We start from the raw sequence: 20,166 nt of genomic DNA, 5'->3' as shown, positions 1-20,166 counted from the left end.
CCTTATTGTGTTGAATGCACATGAGTGGTTAAGGAGACATTACTGCCATTCACTGCCATCTCTTTCCTCATGGTTGTTGTAAATGTCAGAAAACATGTATGTGCATAGCAGCATAAGCTGAGTGTGCATGCTGTAGGAGTCATTTGAGAGTCATGTGAACAATGTGAATAGTGCCACAGATCTTTAAATAACATCTTCTTTTGCAAAACTGTTTTGTGGAAGGCATATCATGACTCACTCTGCCCTTCAGGTTGCCACACACACCACATGCCTAATTGCTGTTGGATACATGATGTACTGTCATGCATGGAAGTGATGGAAATGGAGTATCATGTTGGTTCTGTCAGCTCAGCCTGCAAAGACCAGGGTCTGTCAAATGTATCTCCTAGTATGGACCTAATCTAGCCAGAGGTAGAATCACCCTGGCTATGCAACTGTGGCACTGTGTCCACTACGTGTACACTAGGAGATCCTGGCATGTGGACAAATTCAGGATATGGTGGCAAAACCTGCCCTGAATGCCTTATTTCTTTGACTAGATAAGAAATGGTTTCAGAGGTTTATCAATAATGTAGACTGTATATGCATTTAGCTTCATTGTCAACGTGTGTCTTAGACTCATAGCACTTCTTTTCTTCTCACAGCTCTGCTGTCACCTTTACACAGCTCAGATTTGTCATGTACAGGTGCATTGTAGAAATGTCTGTACCGTATTGCAGTGTGTTGATTCCGGGGAAGCCATGATATAGGAATAAGTAGCTTTGTTACATAGCAGAAACAGTACAATGCATGCCTTTGTTTTTTGGGTGCCATCTCTGTAGAATAGACACATATGTCTAAAGGACGGTTTTGTGGTACAGGTACATGCCACAGAACCCCATCCCCAGAAGTGGCATGAGTCTGCATTTGGTTGGCCACATGTCCACACATGCACAAGAAAAACACTTCCCTTACCCACCATGCCAACCCCTCCATTGTTACTCATGCGTAATGTTGAAGGTTGTACTCTGGCAGTTGCCTGTAGAGACTGCATGCAGTGAGTAATTCTCACAGAGTGTGAATGTATTTGTCCATCCATGCCTAAGGAGCTTACACTGCATGAACCACAAAGGTGTGTGGTGTTTCATAGTGGCCAATATCATAGTACAGGTTGATAGAGCATGGGCTACCTGATGTCCGTAAGCTTGCTTAGTCATTGTAGGCAATGAACAGGGTAGTGGGTTGGTCTACAGTTGCCAATGTATATGTCTGTAGTCATGTCCCTGTAGTTCTTGGCTTGTGTGTGTCACACTTGGGGAGTATTGACAAATATGAAAGTCCTAGCTTGGTGTTACTGCTATATACGTGACTAAAAAATTTGTGATGACACTTGTGTATATAATCTCTTGGTTTGTTTTTTGCATCCATGCATGTCAACGCCCATCGAAAGAAGGCACTATGGAGAGGCATCACCAAGAAGGTGTGGACCCGGGGGGGGGGGGGGGTCCACAGCCAGCAGGGCGCCGACTGCAGGAAAAGATGGTAGGACTTAAGATGCTGAGCTAGGAAAATAGCTGAGGTCCAGCTGGGGAAGTCCTCCCAATGAGGCCGGAGTGCTCGCCGGACCATGACCCCCCTAATGACCTACATTGTGGCTGTAGCCTATCCAGACCTTGATGGGCATTTAAGGACAGCACAGTAGCCACAAGGGGGTGAGTACAAGGCGTATTCCTGCCTCTCACATTGCCAAATGAGTGTGTTAGGTTCTGACATCTCCCCCTGACGATTAAAAATGAGCCATGTGTTACACAGTGGATATGTGATGGTTTGTATAGACATGTCATGAGGTGCATACTGATGTGCCTTAGCTATTGGCCCATGGACATAGGACACAACTGTGTATAATCCACAAACAACTTGCTCTGCAGGGACCACATGTGGCTGTGTTGATGAATCAAGTACTGATTGTTGTTGTAGTGCATGTCAATTCTATGCAACAGACTACTTCTCATGAATGTTACAGGCCAAAGGTAATGAAGTGATGGATTACTGTCTTTAGCCATGTGGCTTGGTAAATGAGTATATTGGCATGTGCCACCCAGAGACTACTTGTCTTCAGCATATGACGGGTGCTTGTGCTTCACTATAGCTTGTAATGTGAAGATGGCCATCAGCCATGTGACAGAGCATACATTGCTCTTTGGGTACAGCTACCTTATGAGTACTTTCCCTTGGTAAGTGGGGAATGTCCATTGACATGATTTATGTGCCATCACTGTTGCCAACATTCCTTGTTCCTACACATCAGCATGTGTTCTTTTCTCTTTAGCAAAACATTTGTAAGCTGCTGTTTCCTGTGTAGATGGGGTGATTTCTGTATTCCCTCACAGATATGTGCATGGCAACCTGTGTGTGGACTAAGAGATTTACAATGGTGGTACATTTCATCTAGTGCCACAGACAGGAGTGTATCAGCATTGATTCTTGGCTGACACATATCCTCATACGTCATAGCATGTAATTTGGCATGTACTACTGCAGTAGCAACGTGGGACCTGACAGGTCGGCCTAGAGTTTTGAGCCACAATGTGCATTCCAATACCATTTATGTGGTATCATGTAGCAAAGTGCACTGCACATGTGTAATGGGAAAGCTTTGTTAGCTGACTGTTGGCACCCATCATGGAGTGACTAGCAGTTATGTTGAACTCACATGTGTTTGGGTACAAACATCCATCCACATATATCTGGGTCTGCATGACCATAATGGAGACAGTGATGTAGCTTACAATTGGGCAACATGTTGTGGGTCTTTAACATGTACTGGCAAATCTCTGGGTCTCTCCAACATCCAAGGGACTAATGGTGTCTACTGATGCACTCAGAGTATGTCATTGTAAGATATGCCAGACATTACTGGTGATTTTTCTGGGATTTGCTGATTCATTGTTTTGTGGATTTTAGAGACATCTCTCCCTGACAGGTTGCACATGATGTCTACAGTGTTCATTTCTATGCCACATGTGTGGCCTATCTGATCAACATTAGTACTACCTCCATGACACTACTGGCACAAATATCACTTGGCGAAGTGTGCATTGTGGAACTGCTTTGAGTGTGACATGAGCATATCCATGTCACCTTCTCCAGGCTGTTGTACTTTTGTCAGCAACATGGCAGGATTTTGGAGCATCATTTCTTACTATTGTGTCATTATGTATGTGACAAATAGATGTGTGCATGCCCTTGTGTGGGATCAGTGGGAATGCCTCCGGCATTGGCCCACTTTTGTGTGACAACAGGTAACTGAGGCCTGCTCCATGGGCGATAGCTTTGAGGGTGATGAGGTCTGCCACTAGTTAAATGGTTACAGTAATTGCCCAACTTTAGCGATGCAATTATGGTTGTGTGAGATCCTGATTTTCATGTGAGCAACTGTTGCCAATTCAGATGGCATGCATGCATATAGTATGGCACATGTATGGGCCACTTAGGTGTAGCTTGTTGCTGGGGCCTACTAGACATCATGATGTTGAAAATAATGTTTTCTAATCAGAGCTGTTGTTCAAGTGTGATCATGGGGATGTGATGACCCTATTTCTCTTTGATGTTGCAGCATCAGCACCAGGAAGCGAAGGAGACAGGGCATAGCCGAGTTGGGAAGCATCTGACCATGGGACTTCAGGTCAAGACACCATTGACACAGAGGGACCCAGTGAGGTGAGAGGAGTGCCATGGGGGAGACCGGAACATCCTCAGCATCTTCAGAATCTTTCTCCAGTGGACACTCCCTAGTGGTGGCATACCCATCAGGGTATACCCCTGTACCATCTTTGTCCACCACCACCAGTTCTATCACCATCCCCCCTGTTGCTCCTCACCCAGTTGGCTATGCCCACTCACCTAAGAGGTTGGCCATCTTCTTTGCAGAAGGCACTTCTGCCCTAGCCCCTGTTATCCCCGCTGCCTTTAATGAGGAGACTAATGACCTCCTGAGAAGTGTCTCTGTGGGTCAGACAGACATCATGAATGCCATCCAGGGTTTGGCAACCCAGCTCCAACAGACTAATGTATTCCTAGAAGGCATTCATTGTGCAATTTCTGGCCTACAGAGATCTTTTCAGTCTCTCGCCTCTACACTGATGGCATCCAGTCACTCTCCACCTTCCATCCTCCCTCCACCTCCCTCGTCCCAACCCAAGTCCCCCATTCCACTACCTACCACCAGCACACAGCCCAACCCGAACGACCCACCTCAACACACAAGAGCAGCACACACAGGCACAAGCACCACAAAACATACCGGCATGCTAGCACACAACAGACATACAGACACAACAACAGTCACCACTTCACCAGACACCCTCACCACCACCACTGGCGCACACAGCATATCACGCATACCCAAAAGCACCACCTCAACAGTCATTAACACACCGTCAGCCCTCAGCATACCCACAGCCACCACACAAACAGACACACAGACATTCACCACATCTAGCATACCTGCAGACAGGACTGCAACAGACACACACACATCCACCACTTCATCCCCAGCAACTCCATCTCCCTGCCCCCCAAAAGACACACATTCACCCACACAATATATACCACCCAATCATAAGCATACCTCCCACACGCACACACCCACGACATCCAAACCAACACCGCAGACCCCCACTCCCTTGAACTCCAAAACGCAACCCCCTTCTTATGACCGTCACGGGTACCTAAAAGTTATTTTTTGTTTGATGTGCCCTTTCCTCTGTTCCCTCCACCCCTCCTCCCAACCCAAAATGCCTGACCCACCTCCTAAGCCATCCCTTCCACCTCCAAGTCCTCCCCTGTCACACCTGCCTCCCTACAGGCAGCCATAACCCTCACCCCAAAGAAGCCCACCCATCCCAATAAGAAGCCCACCTCTCCCAAGAAGCAGTTCACCCCTCTCAACCCCACCTCTCCCAAATCCGATCCCCCACCCCGATAATCCCTGAGGTGCCTGCCTTCCCACTTGATGCCCTCCCTGTGGAGGTTCCCTGGCAGTTGGGAGTCAAGTTACAGCACAGCAATGTGCCTGTGCAGGACCAAAAGGACTGGCCAATGGCCTTGGACTCACAAACCTTGAAATAATAAACCCAAACAGTTGCATTTCTTTAGGGTATACATTTGTCTTGCAATTTCTTTTCTACCTTACTATTGTTCCTGAGTGACTTGTGCGGACTGCCTGCCTTGAGCCTGCTTGCTGATCAATTTGCTGTTGTTTGCAGTGTCTGACTTTGTGGCAAGTGCTGGTGTCCCCCGAGACAAAGGTATTTGTTGACTGTATGAATATGTGGGTGTTAATGCAATAGTGGTGTAAAGGCATTGTGTACTGTTTGGAATGGTAAGTATTCCATCTTTTGTTGTCCAATGTAAGCATGTATGGTGTTAGCCTTGTCCTCCTTATATGTATTGTGGGTTTATGTGATGTGTGTATGCTTCAGTTTAGTTTGTGCACACATGGAGTGTGCTGAATTGTGCTACCTTTGTTTGCATTTGACTCTGCATGTGTCCATTTAGCTGTGTGTACCTTGCAGCTACTTCATGTAGAGGTATATTCTATACAGTTGGAGTTGTATGTGTTTTGTTGACTTTCACTTCCACATTGTGCAGATAGTCGTGCCATTTGGGTCTAGTTTTGTTTGCCCCTGAAATACTAGTAGGGCCAGTTCCAGTGCAAATGTTGTCTTGGGCATGTGTAAAGTGATATGTGTCCCAGTGCAGCATCCTTCCTTGAGTGTTCCTGTTGCCCTATCCCTATTGTGCATGTATTTGTTTGCAAAGTGATCTTTGTATGTTTGTGCCTCAGACTGTTGTGCATCCCATTGTCCTTCCATTGTGTTGCAATACGGGTGTTGTGTGTATCCATATCTGGGCTGTTTATTGGGAGTGGTGTTAGTGTTCCATGCAACATCCATACATATGTGTGTTGAATGTGACGACAATCCATGGCATGTGAGGGATATCAGTGTGTGAGTTGTATTCATAGATGTAATGTTGATGCGTTCTTCGTGTTGTGTGAGGCACTGTCCCTGTGCCTGAGATGGCCAGATGTGTGTGTTTTGTGTGGTGTTGTCATGCAGTGTGAGTGACCTGCCCAAACTGGGCATATTATGACTGTGCATGCAGGGGCGTAGCGTGAGGGAGGGTGCATGGGGCGTTACACCCCACTATTAAATTCTTTTTCTGATGAATTATTTGGGTACAGGTGCTCTCAGACAGGTATGGTGAGGTGTCTGTCAGGTTTCACCAGGAATCTTTACATGAACACAGACAAAAATGCACACACACTCTCTCCCTCTCTGTTTAGGTAGTCTTAAAAATGTAGGTTATTTTATAAAATATTGTGTTTTCTCCCTTAATACTTCTATTAATCTGCCTTCCTCCCTTTCCAGTGCCCCCTAGGCCCCTCTCTTGCACTCTGTTTGTTGTATGATGTATTTTAACATTATGGGGGTCATTACAATATTGGCAGTAAAAGCCGCATACCGCCGTGCAGAAGACCGCCAACACACCGCCGCGGCATTCCGCCACGGTCATTATGACACAAAGCCCGGAATCATCCAAAATCTAGACACCCACACAAGTCCGCCACACCAAAGGTCAGTGATAAACTGGCGATAACAAAACCGACACCGTCACGCCAACAGGAATACGCCCACACTATCACGACCCACGAATCCACACGGCGGTCTTTCAACGCGGTATTCCATTGGCGGTACACACCGCCGCGCTAAAAATACACACACATTTACAAAACACAACCACATTGGACAATTTGAAATACACACACCTGATACACATACACACACCACTCCCACACACCCAATACAATATAAAACACACACCCACATCACCCACAAAGCCCTAAGACAACAATTGCGACTGAAGGCCAGAGAGAGACACCACCATCTACAAATTCGCATCCACAGGCACTCAACACCATCACCCACATAACATCCACACACATCACACAACACACCACTAAATATCACCCCACACATCACAACACACAGCACCCCCACACATCACCCACACCACCCCATGGCAGGGCAAAGACACCCCAGGTTCTCTGAGGAGGAGCTCAGGGTCATGGTGGAGGAAATCATCCGGGTAGAGCCACAGCTATTCGGATCACAGGTGCAGCACACCTCCATAGCTCGGAAGATGGAGCTATGGCGAAGAATCGTGGACAGGGTCAACGCAGTGGGACAGCCCCCAAGAAATAGGGATAACATCAGGAAGAGGTGGAACGACCTACGGGGAAGGTGCGTTCCGTGGTCTCCAGACACCACCTTGCAGTACAGAGGACTGGCGGCGGACCCCCACCTCCTCCCCCACAACTAACAACATGGGAGGAGCAGGTCTTGGCAATTCTGCATCCTGAGGGCCTCACAGGAATAGCTGGAGGAATGGACTCTGGTAAGTCAAATCTTTACTTCTATATCCCCCACCCTACCTGCATGCCATCACATCCCCTCACCCTCGCCCTCACCCCCATCACTCCTACTCCTCACACATGTCCTAATATCACAAACCACCCATCCGAACACCAAGCCCTGAATGCAACACCAAAGCATGGACACCCATCACCAAAGCATGGCCACTGCACATACCCATACACCCCCCTAAACCATCATCACACAAGGCCCCACACAGGAATGCAAGCACGGGGGTACACGGTCACCCACCCATTGCACACCATGGCACACACAGATGCAATAATCATGCTTTTACACCCCTGCAGGACCCGTACCCAACGTCACCGGACAGGAGGGTCCAGACATGTCCACTCCACCCACAGAAGAGGCCCACATTGATGACAGCAGCTCTTTCCAACTGGATCTAGATGACCAGCCCGGCCCATCTGGGACCTCGGGACAGTCGGTTCCCCTCACACTGGCACAAGCCACTACAGGGCTCCCCCCCCTCTGGAAACATCAGCATAGCACCCACCCAGCGGGCCCATACCTCTGTCCCCAGGACACATCAATCAGCAGTGTGTCCACCACTACAGGGAACCCAGGCTAACCCACCACCCCAACAACAACAGGGACCTGGGGGCAGTGGCAGGGGGCACATGGTTCAGGGGACAGAGGCACAGGAACACAGGGGAACTGGGAGGGCTGCTGTGCGACAGGGGGAGGACAGGCCCAGGGAATCCACTCTCCACGAGGCCCTCTCCAACATTATGGGAGCCTACCACCATTACCAGGAGACGATGGCAACGGTACTGGCCAAGTTTCAAGAGACCCAGCGGCTGCAGGAGGAACAGTATTTGGGCTTCAGGGAGGAACTCAAATCCATCAATTCCACCCTGGGCACCATTGTAGGGGTGCTGAAGGAACTCATCAACACCAGGAGGGACACTGTGGCACAACAAGGGGCCCCTGACACTAGCCTGGACGATGAACTGCCCACCACCTCTGCCGGCGCTAGTGGACAGGAGGCACCGCCACAGGACCACTACACCAGCACCCAACCCCCTGCAGAGGGAGAACCATCCCGCAAACGGTCCCTGAGATCCAGGACAAAGACAGAGAACGATGCCAAGACCCCCACCATGCCCCCGCCAAGAAATGAGACCACCCTGATTGTCCCACCTTGTCACCCTGTCCATCCTTAAACTGCCCCAGCTCCACTTCCTATGCCCCTGTGGACAATGCACCTGTGAGACTAATAGACTGGACTCTGCCATGGACATTCCTCCACCATCACCCCTCACCATTTTACAACCCCCTCCAATATTGAGCACTTAAATAAACTCCCTTAAAGCACAAAACAATCTGGAGTCTGTCTGTGATTTCGAAATAGTGTATTTGCAATTACAGTGGCAAAATGCTCTTTCAAATGTAATGTCAACATACCTATGTCACACAGCTCTAGTCCTTGAGGAAACAAAGCAGATGTCACACAGTGGGACCCACATCTGCGAAATCGTAAGGGAAAGTGACAACTCAGTGACCATACACTTGGTGAAAATGACAGACAGTAGGGAGGTATTAGATGTAAATTAGATGTAGCAGGCACTGTTGTCTTCTTACCTGTGTCTCACTGGAAGTATTGCAGGATCACCGTGTTCCTGCTGTCGATGTCCTCTTCTTCTGCTTCCTCGTCTTCACTGTCCACAGGCTCCACAGCTGCCACAACACCTCCATCTGGACCATCCTCCTGCAGAAAAGGCACCTGTCGTCGCAAAGCCAAGTTGTGAAGCATTCAGCAGGCCACGATGATCTGGCATATCTTCTTTGGTGAGTAGAATAGGGAACCACCTGTCATTTGGAAGCACCGGAACCTGGCTTTCAGGTCCGCTCTATAATCCTCCTAGTTCGCCCATGGGCCTTATTGTAGCGTTCCTCTGCCCTTGTCCTGGGATTCCTCACTGGGGTCAGTAGCCATGACAGGTTGGGGCAACCAGAGTCACCGGCAAATGGCGAGGGACAACTGTTAGACACACACTAACTCATAGGGACATCCACAGACCCAGACAACTATTCCCACTGTATTGGGTCCATGTGCTTACCTAATAGCCACACCCGGTGCCTCTGTAGTTGCCCCATCACACAAGGGATGCTGCTATTCCGCAGGATGTAAGCGTCATGCACTGAGCCAGGGAATTTTGCATTAACATGGGAGATGTACTGGTCGGCCAAACACACCATCTGCACATTCATTGAATGGTAACTCTTCTGGTTTCTGTACACCTGTTCACTCCTGCGTGGGGGGACCAAGGCCACATGTGTCCCATCAATGGCACCTATGATGTTGTGGATATATTTCCCAGGGCATAGAAATCACCTTTCACTGTAGGCAAATCCTCCACTTGAGGGAAAAACATGTAGCTCCGCATATGATTCAGCAGGGCAGACAACACTCTGACATCAGGTCTGGCTCCAACTGGGCACACAGTTCTAGGATTGTGGCACGATCAAGCCTGTAGGTGATGATCACATGTCTTTCCTCCATTGTCGACAGGTCCACCAGCGGTCTGTACACCGGAGGATGCCGCCATCTCCTCACATACCCCAGCGGACGGTGCCTATGGAGGAGAACAGCGAGCAGAGAGTCAACCAACTCTGAGGTAGTAAACACAGCTTACTCTGAAAATATTCATAAACCGAAATGTGACTGTATGAGTGTTGAGCCAAGGCCTAGGTATGTGTGACGCAGTCAAAAATAAAGCCATGTGGCCCCCTGAAATGGCAGCTGCCTGACCTGTAAGGTGGGACAAGGGGATATGAGGTAACTGCGCTGGAGTTGTACACCGTCGTGGTAGGCAGTCGAAGACCGCGGCGCAATTCTACATTGGTTAACATTGGACCCTATGGCTCCCTGGAGCCAATGACGATGTACGCCTGCGGTAACAGTACGCACCGCTGTGGACGTGACCGCCATTTTCTCTCTGTTCAATCACTCGATACCTGATCTTCGACAGGAGAGGACCTACACTGCAAGTGCTGCTGTGACCTCAGTCTGGAAGAGACAATGGCTCGTGCGTCTGGGGAAAGGGCCCCTGTCTTCAGCACGGAGGAGTTGGAGAAACTGGTGGATGGGACCCTCCCCCAGTACACGCTACTCTACGGTCCTCCAGACAAACAGGTAAGTACACTGTGAGCATGCTGTATGGGCAATGCCTGTGTGGAGTGGGGTGGATGAAAGATAGGGGGGGTGAGAATGAGGCGTGCATGAAACGACGGTGAGTGCATGTGCGTCATGGCCAGGGTAGGGATGCGGGCCAATGACTGTGACGGTGCAGTTGGTAGTTACTTCTTTTTCCCCTGTACAATTCCTGTAGGTCAGCGCCCACCAGAAGAAGGACATTTGGCGTGCCATCGCCAAGGAAGTCCGGACCCTGGGGGTCTACCACAGCTGGACCACCCACTGCCGGAAAATATGGGAGAACCTTCGCCACTGGAGCAAGAAGATGGCGGAGGCCCAGCTGGGGATGGCCTCCCAACATGGGATGGGTGCCCGTTGCACCATGACCATCCTGATGTTCAGGATCCTGGCGGTGGCGTACCCGGAGTTGGATGGGCACTTGAGGGCATCACAGCAGCAACAAGGGGGTGAGTACACTCTCATTCTGCTGATTCAGAGCACATTGTAGGTGTCTGGGTGGCGGAGGTGGGCTGTGGGTTCCCCTAGGCCAGGGCGAGTTTGGTAGTTAAGTTCCCTTCTTCAGGGAGGCCCTGTGGCACCCCACCCCACCTGTGTACAGTGCCAACTACACCTAGTCCAGCTCCTGTGACATCCATGTGTGCAGAAATCGGCCATAGCCTTGTAAGTCATGTCCCAGGGATTGAATAGTGGACCCAAGGTGCGCGGGGTAGTGCAGGGGGCTTCTGTGTCTGTCGTGTCCGCCAAAGGTAGCGGTATTGCATGCATTGAACATGTCTTTCTTCTGTCTTTCCCCCCCTTTTTGTGGTCTCCCTGTTCTTGTGTGCATTAGCATCATCAGGTGGAGGAGCAGTGGCACCAGAGCAGGAGGGAGCTGCATCCCACATGGCCCTGGAGGGCGAGACTACGGACTCCGAATACACCAGTGGGATGGAGGGCGAGGGGAGCTCCACGGCGGGGACAGGAGCTGACACCAGCGATACGGACTCCTCCTCTGATGGGAGCTCCCTTGCGGTGGCGGCCCCATCTGTGCCCCCCGCATCTACAGGTACAGCCGCCACCCCCCTACCAGCACCGCCCTCCCAGCAGCCCCTCAGCGTTTGCCCCATGCCCGCTCACCCATGAGGGTGGGCATCACCTTCACCTCAGGCCCTGCCCCAGTCACCCCTGCTGCCCTCAGTGAGGAAGCCATTGACCTCCTCAGGTCCCTCACTGTTGGGGAGTCTACCATTTTGAATGCCATCCAGGGTGTAGAGAGGCAGTTGCAACAAACCAATGCATACCTGGAGGGCATTCACTCTGGTCAGGCAGCCCTTCAGCGAGCTTTTCAGACTCTGGCCTCAGCACTGATGGCAGCCAATGTCTCTAGCCTCCCCCCTCCAACTTCCTCCACCCTGACCCACACCCCTATACCTCAGCTTATCCCAAGCACACCATCAGACCAGCATGCACACACCTCAACACACAAGGGAAGCTCTGGCAAACATAAGCACCACACATCCCACAGGCACTCACACAAGCATTACACGCATGCAGACACAACAACATCCACTGCCTCCACTGTGTCCCCCTCCTCCTCGTCTCCCTCCCTGTCTCGTCTCCACTCACACATGCATGCACTACATCCTCAGCCACTACGTCCATCACCAGCACACCCACCACCACACCCCGCTCACGTGCAGTCACCACCCCCACAACCATTCACATATCCCCTGTGTCCTCTCACAGTGTTTCTGTGAGGCCACCTCCCAAGGTACACAAACGCAGCCACACTCCCACCCAGCAGCCATCCACCTCACGACAGCCTCCAGCCCATGCAACTTCATCCAAACTCAGCAAACGTACACCTCCTACAACCACTACCTCTTCCTCTGCTCCCAAACCCCCTCCAGCTACCCATCCCAGTGTTCCTAAGAAACTTTTCCTGGCCAGCCTTGACCTCTTTACCTCACCTCCTCCACTCCTTCAGTCTCCTAGGGCCCGACTCTCCAGGTCCCAACCTAGCACCTCAGCCATAACATCAGCAGGACCAGTGGTGCCAGTAGTCACCGGATTATGGAGTGCACCAGGCAGCAGGGCAGCCAGTGTGGCAAGGAGCCAGAGCACAGACAGTCTCCCACCTGTCAAGCATAAAAAGTTGGCCAGTGCCCGGCGGGAGAGAGGAAAGAAATCAGCCACCAAACCCGCTCCCAGGGGTACAGTTGGGCGTGTGGAGACAGCTGCGACACCTTCCAAGGTGGGGAAGGGGCACATTAAAACCGGCAAGTCTGGGAAGATCAGCACGGCGGACAAGACCGCCAGCAGCCCCGCTGCCAAAGACATGACTGCCAGCAGCAGCCCGCTGCCCAGGAGAAGACTGCCAATAGCACCGCTGCCCAAGACAGGATCGCCAGCAGCAGCAGCCCCGCTGCCCAGGAGAAGACCGCCAGCAGCACCGCTGCCCAAGAGAAGACCGCCAGCAGCACCGCTGCCCTAGAGAAGACCACCAGCAGCAGCCCCGCTACCCAAGACAGGACTGCCAGCAGCAGCCCCGCTGCCCAAGACAGGACCGCCAGCAGCAGCCCCGCTGCCCAGGAGAAGACCGCCAGCAGCACCGCTGCCCAGGAGAAGACCGCCAGCAGCACCGCTGCCCAAGAGAAGACCGCCAGCAGCAGCCCTGCTGCCCAAGAGAGGACCGCCAGCAGCAGCCCCGCTGCCAAAGACAGGACCGCCAGCAGCAGCCCCGCTGCCCAGGACACCGCCGCCAGCAGCACCGCAGGCCAGGACAAGACCGCCACCAGCTGAACCGCTGCCCAGGACACCGCCACCAGCAGCACCGCAGGACAGGACAAGACCGCCACCAGCTGAACTGCTGCCCAGGACACCGCCGCCAGCAGCACCGCAGGCCAGTGAGCGCCAATGATTCCGACGCGGGCAGGATGAAGCACTCTGGGCACCAAGCCCCCTCCAGAACCAGTGGAGAGTTACTTCCACTACCTCAGTCCTTGGCAGGATGAAGCACTCTGGGCACCAAGCCCCCTCCAGAACCAGTGGAGAGTTACATCCACTACCTCAGACCTTGGCAGGATGAAGCACTCTGGGCACCAAGCCCCCTCTAGAACCAGTGGAGACTGTTATCCACTTGAGAGACTGTGGCTTTGCACTCCCCAGGATAAAGCAGTGGGCAAACCACCCACTTGGGAGACTTGAGAGACTGTGTGGCTTTGCACTCCCCAGGATGAAGCAATGGGCAAACCACCCACTGGAGAGATTTGAGAGACTGTGGCTTTGCACTCCCCAGGATAAAGCAGTGGGCAAACCACCCACTTGGGAGACTTGAGAGACTGTGGCTTCGCACTCCCCAGGATAAAGCTGTGGGCAAACCACCCACTGGAGAGACTTGAGAGACTGTGGCTTTGCACTCCCCAGGATAAAGCAGTGGGCAAACCACCCACTTGGGAGACTTGAGAGACTGTGGCTTTGCACTCCCCAGGATTGAACAGTGGGCAACCCACCCACTGTAGAGACTTGAGAGACTGTGGCTTTGCACTCCCCAGGATTGAACTGTGGGCATGGAGCCCCCTCGTGGATCTGGCGTCGTGCACTCAACCGGCTGAGGTGCCCCCCCTTCCTTTCCCCCTGAGGTGCCTGTTTTATTTCTATCTGATGCCCCTGCAGTGTTCTCTCCGTCTTGTTCGGGTATTGAGTGTGGGCCTCGCCCATGCCTTTTGGGCCCAGTGATCCACAGACTATGTTGGTGGAATCCCTTGGACTTGTGTTCTTGGTGGATATAATTGTATATAGTATAAATGTATATATTTGTAAATATTTGTGATGTATGTTATGGAATATATCACAATTATTCGACTCATTTCCTTTTGTCCTTGCATTCTTCCAGGGGGGGGTAACTGTAATGTATCAATATGTATTAGCGTGTGTGTTGTAGTGGATGAGGGTGGGGATGGGGGTGTTGCGTGTTGCGTGTGTGTGTCACAGTTTTTTCCCTCCCCCCTCCCTGTGTCGTAGGTGCAGTACTCACCGTGGTCTTCGCCGACGGCATTCGTGGTCCTGGTAGAGGAGCAGGAAGATAAAGGCTGGCAGAATCTGGAGCTCGGGTTCCATGGCGTCCTGATTCCTTGCGGGGTGTGTAGAGGTGAGCGTTTTCCCTTCGAAGTCCTGTTTCCGCCGTGTTTTTGTTCGCGGTGAATCCGCCCTGGAAAATGTGGCGGATTGGTGGGTTGTAATAGTGTGGGCGGTACATTGTCCTCCGCCTGTCTGTTGGCGGTTACCGCTGCGGTGTTTGTTTGTACCGCCGTGGCGGTCAGAGTGTTAAAGTGCCTGTCTATGTTGGCGGTTTCCGCTACTGTAATTTCTTTCACCGCCGGCCTGTTGGCCGTTTTCCCGCCGCTTTAACACCGACCGCCAGGGTTGTAATGACCACCTATATGCCAGCCTAATTGTCGGCAAGTCAATCCGTGGCCACGCAGTCGGTACTGCTATACCCTCTTCTTCAGTGGCGATGCATTGACATTGAGGAGAGAGATGCAGAGTTTTCGATCGGAGCAGTGAGGGCGATGCATGGGTTTTTGTAGGGACACCTGCAGAGCTCAGTTCCCAGGGCCAAGGACTGGATTGGCACCAGTTGGCAGGGCAGGACTTACAGTTGGCAGAGCCCAGATGCTGTAGGAGGGGTGAGTGAAGTCTTTGATGATTCCAAGACTTTAGAACAGGAGGCAAACCAGCAAGCCCTTGGAGTCAATCTGGATTCAAGTGAGATGGGTCCAGTTCTTCCTCAACAGTGCAAAGGGCAGCAGAAGGACAGCACAGCAGAAAATCAGTTCTTCCAGAGCAGCAGTCCAGAGTGGCAGGTCTTGTAGCAGCACAGCAATCCTTCTACTTGGCAGATTTTTTCATAGGTCCACAAGTGTGCTGATTTGGTAGGGTCAGAGGTCCAGTACTTATACCCAGTTGTGCCTTTGAAGTAGGGATGACTTCAAAGAAGGGTCTTTGAAGTACACAGAGGTCCTTTCTTCCTGCTCTGGTTCCAGACTCGCAACAAGGGGTTAAGCATTCCTTTGTGTGGCAGGAGAACACTGCCTATTAGGTGTAAGTGTAATTTCTTCCATCCCATCCTGCCCAGAGTAGCCCATCAACATGTAGATGGACAATCAGTCGCACCTACCCTTCCTTTGTGTGAGGTTGTCTAGAGGGAATGCAGGAAAACAGCTGACATTGTACCCACACATGTATTGGAGACAGGCCGCAAGCACACAGTGCTAAGAGCAGGAAAATGCCAACTTTCTAAAAGTTACATTTTCAAAATTGTAATGGTAAATCCAAATTTATCATTAAAGATGATTTGTCATTACAATTCCATAGGTACTAAACATGACTTTTTAGTCCTTTGCAATTAGGAATTACAGCTTGTTAAATGTTATGGGGAATCTCCAATGTTAACCTACGAGAGGGATAGGCCTCACAGTAGTGAAAAACAGCTTCGGGAGTTTTTCACTACCAGGACATGTAAAATGTAAACATATAACATATATGTCCTACCTTTTAAGTACATAGCACCCTGCAGTATGGGGTACCTCGAGCCTACCTTAGGGATGACTAATATGTACTAAAAGGGGAGTTTAGGGCTTGACAAGAGGTTTTTAATGTCAAGTGGACATGGCATTCAAACTACACACACAGGCTCGGCAGTGGCAGGCCTGAGATATGTTTAAAGGGCTACTTAAGTAGGTGGCACAATTAGTGCTGCAGGCCCACTAGTAGCATTTAATTTACAGGCTCTGGGCACATGTAGTGCACAGTACTAGGGACGCACAGGTAAATAAAATGTGCCATTTGTGGATACATCAATCAAACCATGTTTTAGGAGAGTAGCACCTTCAGCACTGGTTGGCAGTGGTAAAGTGCTCAGAGTCCATATATACTGACATACGTTAACAAGTTATTTCACTTTTGCAATTTAATGTAACATTAAATTAGACAAGATTTATTAATGATGATCTTATTTTTGAAATGTTTACATTTGTTTAACATGAATAAAGGGTGCCTTCAATTTTGTTTTAATTTAGTCATGTTAAGTCCTGCTAGGCCCCAGCCTCACCGAATGTGGAGAAGCTAATTTATTTTCTGCTAACGTGTCATTTCATTCAGATTTCATTCACATGAAATGTTAGTTTGGGAATAGATGTGCTACTGTCTTATTCATAGAGCCTGGGAAAATAACCATGCGGATAGTACATGAAAGAACGAGAACAAAAAGAGAAGGTTAAGATTGTCTCTATTCATAATTTTTGCAAAGTTGTATAGGAGAGCAAACTCTGGATACCTTCCTATGACGTTTTTTGGAACTTGCCTGGTTGTTGCGGATGTCTGTTGTATTAGGTGCTTTGAGCAGACAATTGAAATCTTTAGATTCATATGGCATTATCAATGGACAAATCATCATTCACCTTGGACTTTAATTTATCATTCTCAGTTAGTTTCATTAAGAGAGACCACTTGGGCTTTGAGATGTACAAACCTCTTTGCCCTTACCCTGCACTTCCCAAACGCTTGCAGAGAAGACTTAGGTCTTGATTTAGAGTTTGGCGTAAGGGGTGACTAGGTCACAAACGTGATGAATATCTCGTCCTCCATATTTCAAGCCCATTATAGCCTATGGAAATCATAATACAGTGGACAGGATATCCTGGAGTAACCCATCTGTCAAACTCTAAATCAGGCCTTTAGATCTTTCTTGACCCATGAGAAGACTCTTGACAGAGCTTCTGAGATGCTGACACCTTCCCTTTTTACCTATTTTTTGCCAATCTTAGTTAGTTTCATTTTGCCCCAGATATAATTTTTCCAATTTCTTTTTGGTCTTTATTAACTTTTTGTCCCCTTGTTTTGCAGCCCAGCACAGGTCACTTAGGGCCAAGTATATGAACACATTTTCCCATAGACAAAGAATGGGTAAAACCCTTTGATACATCTAGTGACTTGTTATCTTTGAGGATTCCCCATTGCTTAACTAGCCAATTTAGATGATTCCTAAATTGCTTGAATGTTTGAAAGAGTTAGTAAGCGTTTAGTTTTGGAGCACCAGATTTTGCTTCTACTGTTTTGTATTACATTGATTGAGTGTTGTTTGTATGATGCTGATGAGACTTAGATTCTTCCAACGTTTTGATCACCTGATGATGATACTGTATCTTTATAGCCTGGTGTTGAGAATTGTTTACATTACGCTAACCGCTTGGCTGGAAGATCCCAATCTTCCAGATCTTAAGGGGTGGAGAGATCCTCTAATATATATAGGGGAAAAGGGATACTTCCTTACTGGGCTATTGATACACTAGTACACTAGTAAGGAGTGTGTGGGGTTGGCACATTTTTCTTCTGGCAAAACACATTTTTTTCTCCTAACACAGAGGGACATCTGATGCTTTAAGTAATTGTTTACAATCACTTCAGCATTAATTTGTAATAAAATGCTGTCACTTATTTCTGATTTGGGTTTTTCATTGTGTGGCCAGATTGGTAATACTGTAAATTAAATGTTGATTGATTGTGATGTTAACCGCTCTTCCCCCCTGCTTAGGGTGAAAAGATTTGTCAAACTCATTTAGAGCATAAATGAAATGCTCCACCACATTCATGGATCACTTATGCTCCCGCCTTTTTGTCACTTGGCTTTATTCAATATGAAAAAGGTCTATATCGTTTGTATTTCCTCTAAGGTGTGGCTTTTTTTCGTTCTTGTTCGTTTTGGGGTGTGCCAGCACTGCCTACAGTAATAGTGCCCAGAAAGAGAGCTTTAGGATAATTTGGTATACTGTAGATGGCCCCCTCTCTTATGCATATATGCACTGTAATCAAGATTTTCCCAAATTGTTTTCAATGCCACAAAATGCAGTTGTGTGTCTTCCTATCCAAATCTCACCCAGTTCACTAAAGGAGTTGGTATTTTGGGAACAGGAGCCTTGGCACCATAGTTAATGCCTGGGCTCAAATTGTTAGCAGGCCTGCTCTCAATGTGAGCCTTGCTGTGTTTAAAGATCATCTAATGCATCGCCTCTCAGCAAATGTTACAATTTGAGGGGTATTCTCAAGGGAGAGGGCTCTCCGTACTGGAATCATCCCTCGAAGCTCAGCTTCTTCCCGCATATATCTTCCTTTAGTGGATGTCGACTTATGACTTATGCCTCCAGATTGGGCCTGGCTTCAGACGTCATAGTGTGTGCGGTGTGTTCTTCACTCCAGGCGACTGCCTTAGGGCCTAGAATCAGTAACATGGCTGCACATCATAAATGTCAATAGCATTTCCTGAATCTGCACAGTTAGTTCTCCCCCTCTGCGGCCTGCCAGCTGTGATGTACAGGATCCCTTTCCTAACAGAAGACATGTCCTGTGCAGCAAGGGATGTGGACATCACCCCCTTCATCTTGATCATATGCCACATATCAATTTGATGGTGTGACCCTGTGAAGTAGTGTGAAGCGTGTATAGTGATATATGCACAATGTTTTTACATATTCCCAAACAATAACACACACCACTTGAACCCCTTCGCTACTAGGCCTTTTCCCACCAGTGCCTTTTTTTGACTATTTAGGGTAGTTCACGCTTAGGCCCACATAACTTTTTGCCCACACAAGCTACCCACCCCATTTTGCATCCTTGTTTTTCAAACATTAGAGGTATTGTAAAGGTACCTGAGGTTTGTGGATTCCCCTGGAGGGGAACAAGAAATTAGGCAAAATAAAGCACAATTTTGTTTTTGGGGGGAATATGCAAAAAAAAGTGCTGCAAAAGAAGGTGTCTTTTTTCTGCAAAATGCATTAACGAATAGTTTGCAGTGCTATAATTGCCATCTTCCCAGCTTTAAGGAACAGGCAGACTTGATTCAGAAAATTACATTTTCTAACACGGTTTTGGAATTTTGCTTGGAGATAGCCCATTTTTCCTATTTTTTGTTCTTTCAACCTCCTTTCAGTTTTTAGTGGAAACGGGAGTAAAACCCATGGTGGATCCCATAAATATATACATTTCTGAGAATTTGATGAAATTCTAAATTCAGCAAGGGGTCATTTGTGAGGATACATTAAGGTTTTTCCAAATAAACCAAGTGTTGAAATTAAAAAATATTGAAAATTAGAAGGGAAACACAGCATTTGTGACAACATTTTCATTTGTAACTTCTCATCACGATGGCCCATTCATAAAAGCTATATATCATTACATCTACTAGACCCTACTGGTTGTGTGTATATATGGGGTTTGTGGGTTTTCCAAGAACTCAAGGTGCCCAGAGCCAATACCTGAGCTGCACGTTGCAATGGTTTTTCATTGTGTATCAGGTATAGAGCAATTCATATGGTCAAATATAAATAATGAAAAATAGGTATCAAGGAAACCTATGTATTTAGAAAATAAGCACAGGATATGGAGTTTAGAAGCAGTGGTTATTTGCACATCTTTGATTTTGTGGGTACACATACTAGCATGTGAATTAGAGGGCATTTCTCAAAATGATTCATTTCTAACATAATGTCT

Source organism: Pleurodeles waltl, chromosome 4_2, assembly GCF_031143425.1.
Source record: "Pleurodeles waltl isolate 20211129_DDA chromosome 4_2, aPleWal1.hap1.20221129, whole genome shotgun sequence".
Classification (NCBI taxonomy): Eukaryota; Metazoa; Chordata; class Amphibia; order Caudata; family Salamandridae; genus Pleurodeles; species Pleurodeles waltl.
This window is presented reverse-complemented; position numbering follows the sequence as displayed.